Consider the following 12,680-nt stretch of genomic DNA (forward strand, 5'->3'; position numbering starts at 1 on the left):
TGGCAGGGGCCAGGTGGTCCCCCAGGGGCTGTGGCTGCAGCACTCTGAAAGGTGGCCATGAGCCCTGCTGGCATTGCCCTTTGCCAGAATGCTTCTGGCACCCTGGCACCTTCCCCAGCTGCTGTGGCAGAGCAGTGATTGATGGTGCTGAGCATGCAACAAGCAATCCACGGGTTAGGCAGCTTTATTCTCCTAACAGGATTTGCTGCTTGCACAAGTTCCTGAAACACAGCACAGCCTGCTTCTGCTTTGAGCATATTGAATTGTAAGGAACTAACTAGACACGTACATGGAGCGTGGCATAATACTGTGCAACATATGGCTGTTCTGGTCTGCCATGCCCAAATTCTGTCTAGCATAAATAGGCTCATTTCCCACTGACATCAAGAGTTGCTGTCTTAGATTATTCCATACCAAAATCTAAAAGTGGATCTTGATCATCTCCCACATTATCAAACAGAAACTAGTTGTCCAAAACCAGGAAAAATTCTCATAACAGCTTTAGCATATGCCACCACTCTTTCCCTGACAAGTGATTTTCCTCTCATTGCACTGACTGTCCTCTGATTCAGCAGATTACTAGCTGAATATGGAGGATGGGCCTCTTCCAAATGCACACAGCAAGAAATAACTCAGTTCTGGCTTGTAGCTTGGTTGAAATGGTGGCAGAGCTGCCTCACACCCTGACCGTCTCCATTCCTCCATAAGGGAGGTTGAAACTTGACTTCTGATTCACTCCCAGGCCCCCTACTCTCCAAGAGCAGCCATGGTAGGATGCGGCTCATGATAGACATCCACCATCTCCAGCAGACAGCTGTGTGTGTTGCCACTGACACACAAGCACATTTTAGGGAATACAAGACTATGATGACTCCCATTATGTGATCAGCAGTTCCTCCAGCTATTTGTGTTCTTCCAGATAGGAGACCATCCTAGCTCCTCCTGTGTGGGTGTTGTCCCCAGGATGTGAGGGCTGGGAGACACAGCAGTGGTTGGGCCCCAGGATGCTCTGCCACACAGCCCAGCTGTAGCACAGGGCCTTGTAAGCTCTGCTTTGCCATCAGACTGCAGCACCATATGGACAGCCTTGCTTTTTCATGGCAAACGAAGTTTCTCCAGGAAAGGGCATACTCGGACATTCTTCTTGTTTTTCCTGCAGCTTTTCTGGTGCAGTAGAAGAAGCCACATCAGCTGTCAGTGAGATGACCTTTAGACTGATATTTTTCAAGTGGTCTGCTGTCTTGAATCCCTAATTGCACTAATGGACCTAATGAACCAAACCTCTTGGAGGAAGCAGAGAACATCACAGTGAGAGGGGCATTTAAAATTAAATCTAATCAAGTGCTTGGGAATATACTGCCAGGAACAGTTCTGTCTCAGAGCTGGTGCTGGTTCATAGGTCCTACTCACCCTCTACCTGTTTAATCTCCAAGAGCAGTTGCATTTTCCTTGGTTGGCAAAACAAGACCTATCTCACCTATGATTGTGGAGAGCAGCAGGAAGACAGCTCTGCACCACAGCTTCATTCTTTGCTGGGCAGGAGGGGTTTCCTGCCCTAGTACCCTCTCCTTCCAGGATGTTGTGTGTAGATCCACGGCCTTGCACCCCATCTCACCCACCTACAAGGTGCTGGTAAAGGAGGAGGATGCTCCAGGGCTCATCACTCCCAGTCCCGGTTCTGAGATGATCCTTAACAACTCTGCCTTTGCTTTTTCCACAGGATTTGCTACTGGCACTCATGAACCTTTGCTGATCTTCCATCTCAGCCTTCCACCAGCAGCACGTTCAGCCCTGAAGAGGGCAGGCTCATGAACTATGTTTATTTTTTATCCCCCCCCAAAAATGCAAATAAACAGGAAAACCTCTTGTTTCCTAATGTTCCCTAACGTGCCTAATGAACCCCATGGTTATTAACCGGATGTCTGCAGCACGTTCAGCCCTGGAGAGGAGAGGGTCATGAAGTATGTTATTTCTTTATGCCAGCAGAAATGCAAGTAAACGGGCAAACCTCTAATGTACCCTAATGTGCCTAATGTACCCTCTGGTTATTAACCGGATGTCTGCTGCTTTTAGTATCTGTTTAAAGCTGTTTTCTGTAATTGTTTGTTCTGAAACGGGGCTGTGAAAGGCACAGCTTGGTTCATGGTTCTAAGATGATTTTTAATCACTGAATGGCCTAGCACTCAGATGCTCAGAGCTATCTTTTACTAATAAAACAGCTTATTTCTGTATCTCTCCTGCTGTAACTGCCTGGTATATAACATCTTTTATATTATTTTTATTTTCTTAAACTGGGCAAAGAAAGAAGCAGGACCCAGCTCCTGCAGACTTGTGCTTTGGCTAAAACACCAGCAGCTATCAAGGTTCCGTGACCAACCTGCATTCTGGTGCTGGTCAAAGTAACTGAGCAGAAGGCCTCGTGGGGTTTGTTATGCTGTGGTTGCCATAGAATTATTTAAAAGGTATTTCATTGCAGGACAGCAAACTTCAAAAAACAACAGTAACAACATGAGTCTTTCACATTTTTCTTCAGTTACCCTTGCTCCTGTTTGTAAGTGCAAATATTTATAAATGAGCCAGGATAGTTTATCCCTCCTGCCGCCTTAACAGCAACATGGTATTACTTAGCAGATCTTTAGTTCCACTCACATAGAGACCTCAGCCCAGTTCAGGAAAGAGTTTAGCTTTTAACTCCTTCGACAAGTTCAGGGATTGTAAGATTATTACCTGTAGGTAATGCTGCTCAGGACCAGCAGTGGAACCAGTAGTGGGGTCTGGGAGCTGTGGTTGTGAGGTCTTGTACTGTGGCTGCCAGCCTGCCTTCCTCCCACTCCATCCTGCAAAACAAGAAGGGTGAAAAGTTTAAGACCCCAATTCAGCATCTCAAATAACACAGGAAGATCCCAGAACACAGTACTGGATGAAACCTAAGGTTGTTCTGTTTAAGATGCACCTAACCACACCTGAGCCTCCAACATGCACACCCATCTCTTTTCAAAACACTCATTAGTGGTGCTTATCCTCTCTAATGAGAAAGGTCTAGGGTCCAGCTCGATTATTTCAGCTTTTCTTCAGTGGTCATTTTTTCTACAACTGCCAGGTTTGTTGCTGTCTGATGGACACCTCTCAGTGTGTCCAGAACGTCCAGCCCAGTGTCCTGGATGTGGCCTGCCACTGTCAAGCTCCCATGCTGCTGATGTAATCAATCCACCAACAGATCTCAAAATAAATCTTGGGTTTTTTTCCCTACTTGCAACACCACAGCACTAATGGCTTATATCCAGTTTGTGACCCAGTATGTTTCAATGATTTATTTTTGGGATAGACCTTTCTATTTTTGCACCTGATTCTTTTTCTCTGGGTTTTTGTTTGTTTGTTCATTCATTTGGGTGTTTTCTTTCCTTTTTGCTTTATTTTCTTTGTAAGCTGAAATGCAACTGCAGTCAACTTTCCCCAGGGAAAGCCAAATGCAACAACAGCAGTGCTTGGAAGCTGTGGCCATAATCTCATACAGAAGGTTTCTCTCTTGAGGAACACTCAAGGGAAACTCATAGCTAGTTCAAGGCTTGTGTGCATCACACAGCACTGTAAATAAGGTTTATTATGAGTTTTGTGCCATTTTAAATGCACTTTGGTAGCCTGTGTACAAATGCTGTTGCTTGATGCATCCCCCACTTCTCCCACGTGTGGGAGCAGACAAGCATGTGGCAGACAAGCATGTGGCAAACACCAACCTTCTCCAAGTCTTCTGTAATGCACTCCTTTCACCCTTGACTTGAAACTGCTGCTCCATTAGGCATCCTTTTCTCCCCCATGCTTAGCAATCTCAAGCCTCTTCACCATCCCAGACTTCACCTCTTCCCCACGAGTGGCAGCGTTGTGCACCATCACTTGTTACTGTAAAGAGTTAGCTGGGGGACAGCTCTGCAGGCTTTGCAGCAAAGGCAAATTAAAATCAGATGCACAGACAGTAGGGGGGTTCTCAAAGGGTTGCTCAGTGAAACAGGGAAAAAGAATTGGAAGACAAAAGCAAATAATTCATTTTCCTGGGTCAGCAATGCCGTGAACTCTGAAAGGAGCTGGTAGACATTTAGACTCCAACAAGGAAGGGACTAAAAGAGCACCAGCAATCAGAGGAAAGGACCATTTAGCAAACATTGGTGGATTCATTTTCTTCTGTTTTAGCTTCAGCCTCCTGCTCACAGGATTCAGGCTTTGAAGTGCCACATTAATTGTACCAAAGAATTGTACCTGCAGATGGATGGCAAAATTCACGCAGAATCTTACCTCAACACATCCAGCAGCAGCTCCAAAGCCAGCATTTTTACACTAACTAGCAGTATCCTCAGGATTTCACTGCAAGCCTTCTGCAGGAACTCACAGTGGCTACTGTTTCTTTTCCGAGGACACGTTCACTTGTAGGCATACATGGTACCTTTCAAGCACTGAGAGAATGTAAAATTAGATGAGACAATCCTGCTAAGATATAGTTTTACATACGTTACAGTTTTCTAATTACAAACCAGCCCTTTTATTTTTACTTTCCCTTCAACAACATTATTAAACAACATTATTGTTAAAAACCTCCCTGCTCCCAGTCATTAGCTACTATTCTTTAACTAAATATATCCAATGTTTTTACATATAGAACTAAACTCAGTTTAGGCAGGCCCATGAATCCCTCCAAAGCTCTGTCTGTGGCCTGGGACAGGGCAGCAAGCAGAGCGGAGCGCCAGGCTGGATGTGCCTGTTTGGAGCCGGTGTTTTCTTCCCTGCCCCTTTCATTTCCACCTCCCCGAGCCAGGCAGCTGCAGTGGCTGTGACTTAGACCGTGTCACAGCTTACATCACCTTCTGATTCGGGGGGGGGGGGGGGGGGGAGCTGAGGGGCAGCAGAACCACCCTTGGTGCTCCCACCGTGCACAATCCCCTCCTCAGCCCGGGCAGGAGGGGCACAGCCAGGCCCTGCAGCAGCCCCGCTCTGGGCAAAGGGCACAGCTGGAGGAGGAGAGGTGCCCGCTCGCCAGCCGGACGTCAGTGCCACGGTAGCCATGGCTGGGGGGACAAAGGCAGCCCGAACCTGCAGCTGCCTGCCCTCACCAAGAGCTTAATCATTTTTAAATTCGGAGAATGAATGCCACGACCTGCAATTATTCATCTTTTGTGTTGTTAGCTACAGCTCCGTGCGCCGTGCCAAATCACACGGTTCCAGACCGGTTGGGTGGTTGGAGCCTTATCAACAACCCCATCTTTACCCTCCTCTGCCTGCCCTCTCCCCAAACCACTCGTCACCCCCTGCCCATGTCCCTGCTGAGGGGCTGCCGAGGTCTGGGCAGGATCAGCGAAGGATCTGTGCAAAGTCCCCAGGGTGGGGAGGGAGCCCTTTGGTGGCACATGGCCAGCAGGCACCACACAACGATGCCACCGAGGTGCTGGGCTGTCCTGGCAGGCTCCAGGCAACGGGGAGGAGGGGACCAGGAGTGCCATGTACCTTGCAGGGAACGTGCCGTGCCACCTCCCAGAGTGGCTCCTGCTGGCTGCCCCATGGCAGCACCAAGGGTGCACTGTCAGGGAAAAAACTAGCCACACCAAAAGCACACCTTGCCTGACAGATTGCAGACTGCAGTTGTTATCACCAGGAAGAGCCTGGGCCCCAGCACAACTGCTTCCCATTTCTGGTTTTAGCCCTAAAACAGGCATTTCTCCAATGTGCTTTTCAGACATCCACAGTCATGAGCAGGGAGATGCCCAAGAAATGCCAGGAAAGCTGCCAGTGCTGCTGCTGTGTCCTTCAGCTCTCATGGAGTGTGCAGCTGCCATAGGGCACCACTCACCTCTGTGACTACTTTTTGGGGCAGACCAAACCCCAAGAGCAGCTGGTGGCCATTACATCATCACCCCTGTCCCTCCTGGGCTATGACTGGAAGAACTATGCTCTCCTGCAGTTTTCCAGGTTGGCTGAAGGACCAGCAGGTGCTGAGCCCGTGGGGACAGGGGTGTAAGAGCAGCCAGGAGCAGGAGCAGGGTGGCCAGGCCTCCTGCAGACATGCAGCTTGTCTGTGTGCAGCATCACGGAGCTGTAGTGCTGCAGAATTCTTTGGTTGTTTCCATGTGCCTGGTCAAGACCGTGAGGCTTCTGAAGGAACTGCAGTCCATTAGGCAATGCTTATTAATGGGACACCTGTCCTCAAGGAGTCTTCAGATCCATTCAATTAGCATAAACAAGGTTAATTTGTTGCTGCAATTATAATTCATATTTAAATGCACTATTCACTACAGAATTGTAATTTTACATTTCTAAGTGATACACAGGACTTGCTTCAGGGCATCTCCTGCTTCATGAGCTATGCTTGTAGTTAGACTTTTGATTTGTCATCAAGTCATGGGGGTTACCCAGAAGATGAGACACATAGTTTTGGCCCAAGTGATCCTTTTTTATCCTATGTGAACTCCCAGAGTTGGGAAGCAACCAAACAGAACATTGCAGACAGATATAACAGAGGGTTATATATTTGTACATGGGTTATAAACAATAACACAACATTGTTTAAACCAGGAATAAGCAAATAATTGTACTTAAAATAATAGATTAGTACAACCTCCCTCCTATCAAAAATAAAATTCCAGGGTGCTCTAAGTAGTAACATTTTTAAAATCAGACCCAAAGAAAACTTTATTGTAATAAAACTCGGCTTATCTTCAGTGGTATCAGGTTTTACTACTTTTTGAAGATGCCTAAATAGACCTTTGACAGCTGCTACTGTTATGGTATTTGTGCTGCTGGGGCCATGGCATCTGACAGATGGAAAAGCAGATAATGCAATAACAGCACTCATGAGTAATGTTTCAGAAGTAGGAGTCATGGTCTTTAAATAAAACTGGGCGAAGCAGAGCTGAGTCAACTCCACTCCTAGACCAAAGAAAGCTCCAGTTGCTTCAACTTTGACAATGTCAAAAATGTTCCTTAAAAACTGAAGGGCAAAAATTTAAACCTCATACCTGGAGAGACGCCTGGGTGCCTGTGGGCTCTCCAGGGACAGCAGTCACGAGGAGCCTGTGAAGAGCCCACATGCAGGTGGGAGCCAGCCACTGCACAATGTCACCAGCAGGGCTCCTTCTGCAAGGCCACCCACAGGCTCTCCTCAATGCTTCCAAAATGTGGCAGGAGCTGTAAGGAGCTCCCAGCTGCATTTGGTGGGCAAGCAGTCCCAATCACTGTGGCAGCTCCAGAAGCTCTAGGTCCTTATTCTCACAGTGACATCTCCCACTAGACTCCATGCAGAAGGGAGGTGCCCAGAAATCAAGTGAGCAGAGCACAGCAGTGCCACCCTCTCATAGAGAATGTTCCCAGTGTACTGTTCATAGAAACAACACATCAAAAGAGCGTTGCTTGTCTCCCAGCCAAACATGGAGACCAAATAAAACATTAGCAAAACCCCACTTTGCTGGGCTGGGTGAGGCACTGGTTGTGTCATCTCTGGCGTGTTGATACAAATACACGCTGGATCCAGCTTGCCTTTTGAAATAATGGCTCACTCAATCTTCATTGTGGGATTAAATGAATCAACAGCCCTTCAGGACAGCTCCTGATGGAGCCTGTTACTACCATTTGTACTGAATCAGTGGTTATCAGCCCACAGGAAATTATTGTAGCAAGTCAAAATATTCAGTCTGACTGCCTCAGGGAAGGATGAACTGCTGATACCAAATCCGAGTGTTATCTCATCCCTGGCACCTCTTCTAATCAACGTTTGGCTTGACTGGCCCAAAGGTTTTGTACTTCAACTCTGAAGCTTGTAGTGCTGTTGCAAAGGGTGAGAAAGGACAGAAGGCAAGACAAGAGGGGAGAGAGAGAGAAGTGACTTGTCATCCACCCGAGACTCCTTTCTAGAAACCCTCAGTGAGCCTTTTAGGCCTAAATCCCTTGAGATGCTGAGGTGTAACCTCCGAATATTCCTTTCAGCTTCCTACCCTTGTGTCAGGGCACTGAACACCAGCACCTGGTCCTGCTGCCCCTGAGCAAGACATCTGAGCCTCTGAACACCCACGGCTCCAGGGTGACCTAATCCCATTCAGACAAAAACAACCACCAAAAACAACTTACAACCACGGCTGGTACACAAGCAGTGCAATGAGGAGTCAGTAGCATCACATTTCGTTAATAAGAAGAGTTTCTGCACTAGGCATCTCCTGTCACCATCTGCATCCCCTGAGCCCCCTCATGTCAATCCCTCTGTGATTTCTGGCTCATTTGAACCACTTCCACCAAATAAAAGGTCTCAGAACTCACACAGAGGTAAATCCTCAAGTCGCTTTGCAAAACCTCTGAACCTCAGGCATCACAAAGTAAGCAGACCTGCACAAGGTGAGCGACCACAGAAGCCTGATTTTCCTTCACATACAGCTCTGTGTTTACAGATGGACTCACAGCTCCTTGCAAGTCATCCTGCTACCTTGGAGAAGCCATATTCATACTCCTGCAGAGAGAAGGAGCCAAGACTATTTCACCTCAGTAACTATTTAACAATTTTGCTGACTACAAAATGGATAAAGAGGGCAGGCTGGTGTTTTCCTGGCATTCACTGGCTGCAAAGATTAGAGGCACAGCAGTGATGGGATATCAGGGTGCTGGGAATTTGCTGGGAAGCCACTTTGGGGATGGCCTTCATTGTTTTCCTGCAAGTCCTCACCTATGCACACACAAGCATAAAATGGCATCCATAAAACACTTTTATCCTGATTTCTGAATGGATTGAGGCCTGGGCAGTGTGCCACTTTTTGCCTGACTAGTTCTTGAATTTTTTTAAATCATCACTCACTTTCAATAAAACTTGGCTGAGCAGCAAAGATTTAAAGGTGTTGCCTTACCAACAGGTTTTGGGAAAATAAACAGCTGGGCAGAGAGTCTGCTCCAGAGAAGCAAGGACCATGGTGCAATCTTAGCCACCACTGGGGACAGGAGGCACCAGCACTTAACAGAAAGTCTCCAGCCAGAGCTAACACTTGTTCAGAAGTTTCTCCATCCTTGTCCTTGGTCTTGTTTCTGTAAATGAGAAAGGCTCCTGGAGCCCATGGAGACAGGAACATGGGCCTAGGTGGGGGAAGGGGTTCAGGAGATCACCTTCCTGCCTGGATCCCCTCGTGCTGGGAAGGAGCTGGATGCACATGGCAGCTTCTATCCAGTTCAGAGAAACCAATCAGAAAACATATTCCTTTGCTTCTGTTGCCCAGAAAACTCACTATTTAAAAGTTTAGAACTTCCAACTCACATTTTAACTGCAAAAACTCAGCCATAAGCTCAGGGTTTCCTTTTCCTTTGACAAAGTATTTTTCTTCAAAATCTTTAACTAATACATGCAACCATAACTATATTTTTTTGTTATTTTTGGTATTCTGACCTTGCAAAAACTCTATACTAAAATCTCTGCTCAATCATCTTTACTTCTTTTTGTGGCTCTCTGGTCTGTGAAATTAAAGGGTTGCTATAGGACCCAATACTGCTGGAATTTATCTGTTTAGAGAGAAGTGTGGTTTAATCTATGCTTTGAAGAAAAAGCAGAACACAAAAAAAATTACATGGACCATGAAAAAAGATTATACAGGAGAAAACAGGACAAAACAACGTAGGTCAAATTTGGGACATGATCCAATATTGTAAATTTGTGGGTATGAGCACAAACGTCTCCTCTTTAAAATCAGTAATTGTGTCTGAGAGGGGCTGGTGTGTTTGTCAGCCAGCCTCTTGCTATAGGGTCAGTTTCCCATACAGCAGGGACTTTCCATGTAAACCACACCATTAAAAGTCTTCACCCCACAACTGCCAACACTCACAGGGCTCCTTTCACAGACAAGAGGCCACTGGCAGCAGTGACACTGAGTTAAAGCATAGGGGTGAGCAACTGCAAGTTCACCATTCACCAGCCTTTTACCCCTACAGGCACAAACCCTTCGGTTTCTAATTAAATTAACTCGTTTATACCTGTGGGAAAATCCCAGCCCAGCATCACAGAGTGCACTGCACAAGCCAATACACTAACATTCAGAACAACTGATGTGTTAACTGGGATTTGAATAGAATCATTTAAGCATTAATAACATTTCCATCTCTGGAGATCAAGCCCTTTCACTTCCGTGCATTTTGACATCTTTTAGCAACTGAGCATATTGCTAACAAAAATCTAAGTAAAGCAAACACACCAAGCACTTGTTTGCATAAATACAAATGGAACCTGGGGATAAAATTAGTGCTACAGAACTGTGAGAGTCTTTAGTATAGGCAAAAGAATCTTAACATTTAGGGACAATATAGTAGATATATATTCTTACCAATTGCATATATGAAATTCAGTAAGGGGTGATACACCGATGCTCCCAGGCCAGTATCCCACCACCTTCCACAGTAGCTTTAGGAGGAAAGCTAAAGAACCAGTCTGGATAAGAAGAACATCCTCAGGAGATCACATACCAAACCCCTAAGCAATTACTTGTGTTCAGAAACAAAAATTCCTTATTTTCATATATCTCAGAGCAAGTCAGGGAAACCAAAGGGATGGTAAGTGTGCTAACTTACTCCTGGCCTACAGATATGCTTAATGTTGGGTTTGGTTTGGGTTTTTTGCTTGCCATGGCCTTTTTAATGGGAGATTTTGTTCATTTCTTTTGGGTTTTTTTAGAGAAGTTAGGCAATATCTATGTTTTCAATTAAATTAATGTTTAAGTTAACATACAGCTATTGTTGAGAACAGATTAACAAGTGATTTGTGCTTTTCTTATTCTGTATGTTGACTTTCTTATAGGGCCATGGCTCTTCAGGATCTGAAGTGCACAAATGGGATTTTAGTAAAGGCTGGTTCAAAAAAAAAATCTGTGCCTAATACAGTTGTCTGTGGTCAGTACAGCACAGGGTAGTTTAAGGATTGGTTCACTTCAGCTCACACGGGAGGAGGTGCATGGATGCACGTACAAGACAATTCACAATAGCATACCTGTGAGCTGCAAAGTAGCACTTCTAAGTGGGTTGGAAGGAAACAGATGCTTCTGCCTGCTGCAATGAAAAAACACTCTCAATACTATAAAAATGTGTACAAAAGAAGCCAGGGACTAAATGGTACTTGAAAGATAAGCAGGATGTTTTGAATCATGGCTGAAAGCAAATGAGTCTAAATTCCCTGTCTTCCAAAAGACCTTGTGGGTGGGGAGGAACTATCATGACCTAATTCCTCATTTCCAGATGGATTTATTTTTCCCTGATAGAAGCATGCCTAGTCACTGCAAAGTGCAGCATTTAAGGGAGACTGTGCTTCAGAAAGATTTCTAGAAAAAAAAAAAATCAGTGTGACTCCACATAGCAAGCAGAGGAAATAATGCAGCTGCTGGCTCATGACAAATAAAAAATCTTCTGTAGTTACTAGCAAAATGTGACATCCAGGGTTATTTTTCAGACCACTACTACAGTTCACAATATAATCTCACAAATGGCTGCGCCAGCATGAGTGGGAACAAGGGGTAAAATGGGATCACTTCTTTCAAGTGATTTAATTAGAATTATAGGGACAAATAACAGAAGGTCCCTGCCTTCTTCTTTTTAACATTTCCATATATTTTCTTCTTTTGGCTCTAGTCTTGCTAGCAGCCATTGCTTTGGGCAGGACCAAAGGCTGATCCTGCCCTGCATCTGCTTGGATGGTGACCTGTAGCCAGAACCACAGGGAAAAAGCATAAAAAACATGTCAATCTTAAAAGGACTCTTCCTCTGTAATCTTCCATTAACCAGTAGTTTAGAATCTTCATGCAGAGCTCACTAAAACTGTGAAAGAATCATATCAGAAGTATTGCTCCTATAGTTCACTGCTACTTTGAAGAGAGTTTTAGGGGAAAAATATATATAAATATGTATAAAATAAAGATCTGATCAGAAAAAGGAACCATCATAGAGCTGCAGTAATTAGTGCAGTTCAAATACATGCACAAGCTGTCGTATGCACAAATACAGATGTATTTCACCAGTCTGCAGGAATTACTGAAAATAAAAGCTCACAAAAAACCTCTACAGAAGGAAAAATAGTCATGGTAGAGCAGCCCCAAAGTAGTGGAAGGGTCGTGCTCTAGAGGCACTCAAGCTTTAGCAATCTGGCTGCTGTCCCAGAGGGACTCATCACCCACACCACCTAGGTCAAACTAACAGCACAGATATCAGGGAAACTTCTCTCCCACGCACACAGCCATTAAACAATGATCAGTCTAGCTGCTTATCCAGAAAGATTCAAAAGATCTATCGTGTAAAATAAAACCTCATTGTTCCCAGCTTTTAATAACAGTTTTCTGAAAAGCATCTCTAATGATCGTGACCACACAGGCTTTATGGGAGAGCAAATCACAGAGGACAGACCATACATCTTTGCCCTGGGAAAAGCCATGGAGCATTTCTTCCTGGACCCTATGATCAACTGGAAAAGCAACTTTGGTTTGGGAGCAGCTGGAGAGAGAAAGGAAGAGGAGAATATCACAAAGGTTTTTCAAACCATAATTGCTATGAAAATGTTGTCTTAGAAGTATCTGCTTGCTACTTCCTGCAATACAGCAGCTCTCAAATGCAGAAAGACCTCCAGCACCACCAGGAACATGCAGAACGATCTGACTTAACGATAACTCTTCCCTTCCCTTCCTCTGCCTCCTCTGAAC

The sequence above is a fragment of the Motacilla alba genome, chromosome 8 (genome assembly GCF_015832195.1).
Source record: "Motacilla alba alba isolate MOTALB_02 chromosome 8, Motacilla_alba_V1.0_pri, whole genome shotgun sequence".
Taxonomy (NCBI): domain Eukaryota; kingdom Metazoa; phylum Chordata; class Aves; order Passeriformes; family Motacillidae; genus Motacilla; species Motacilla alba.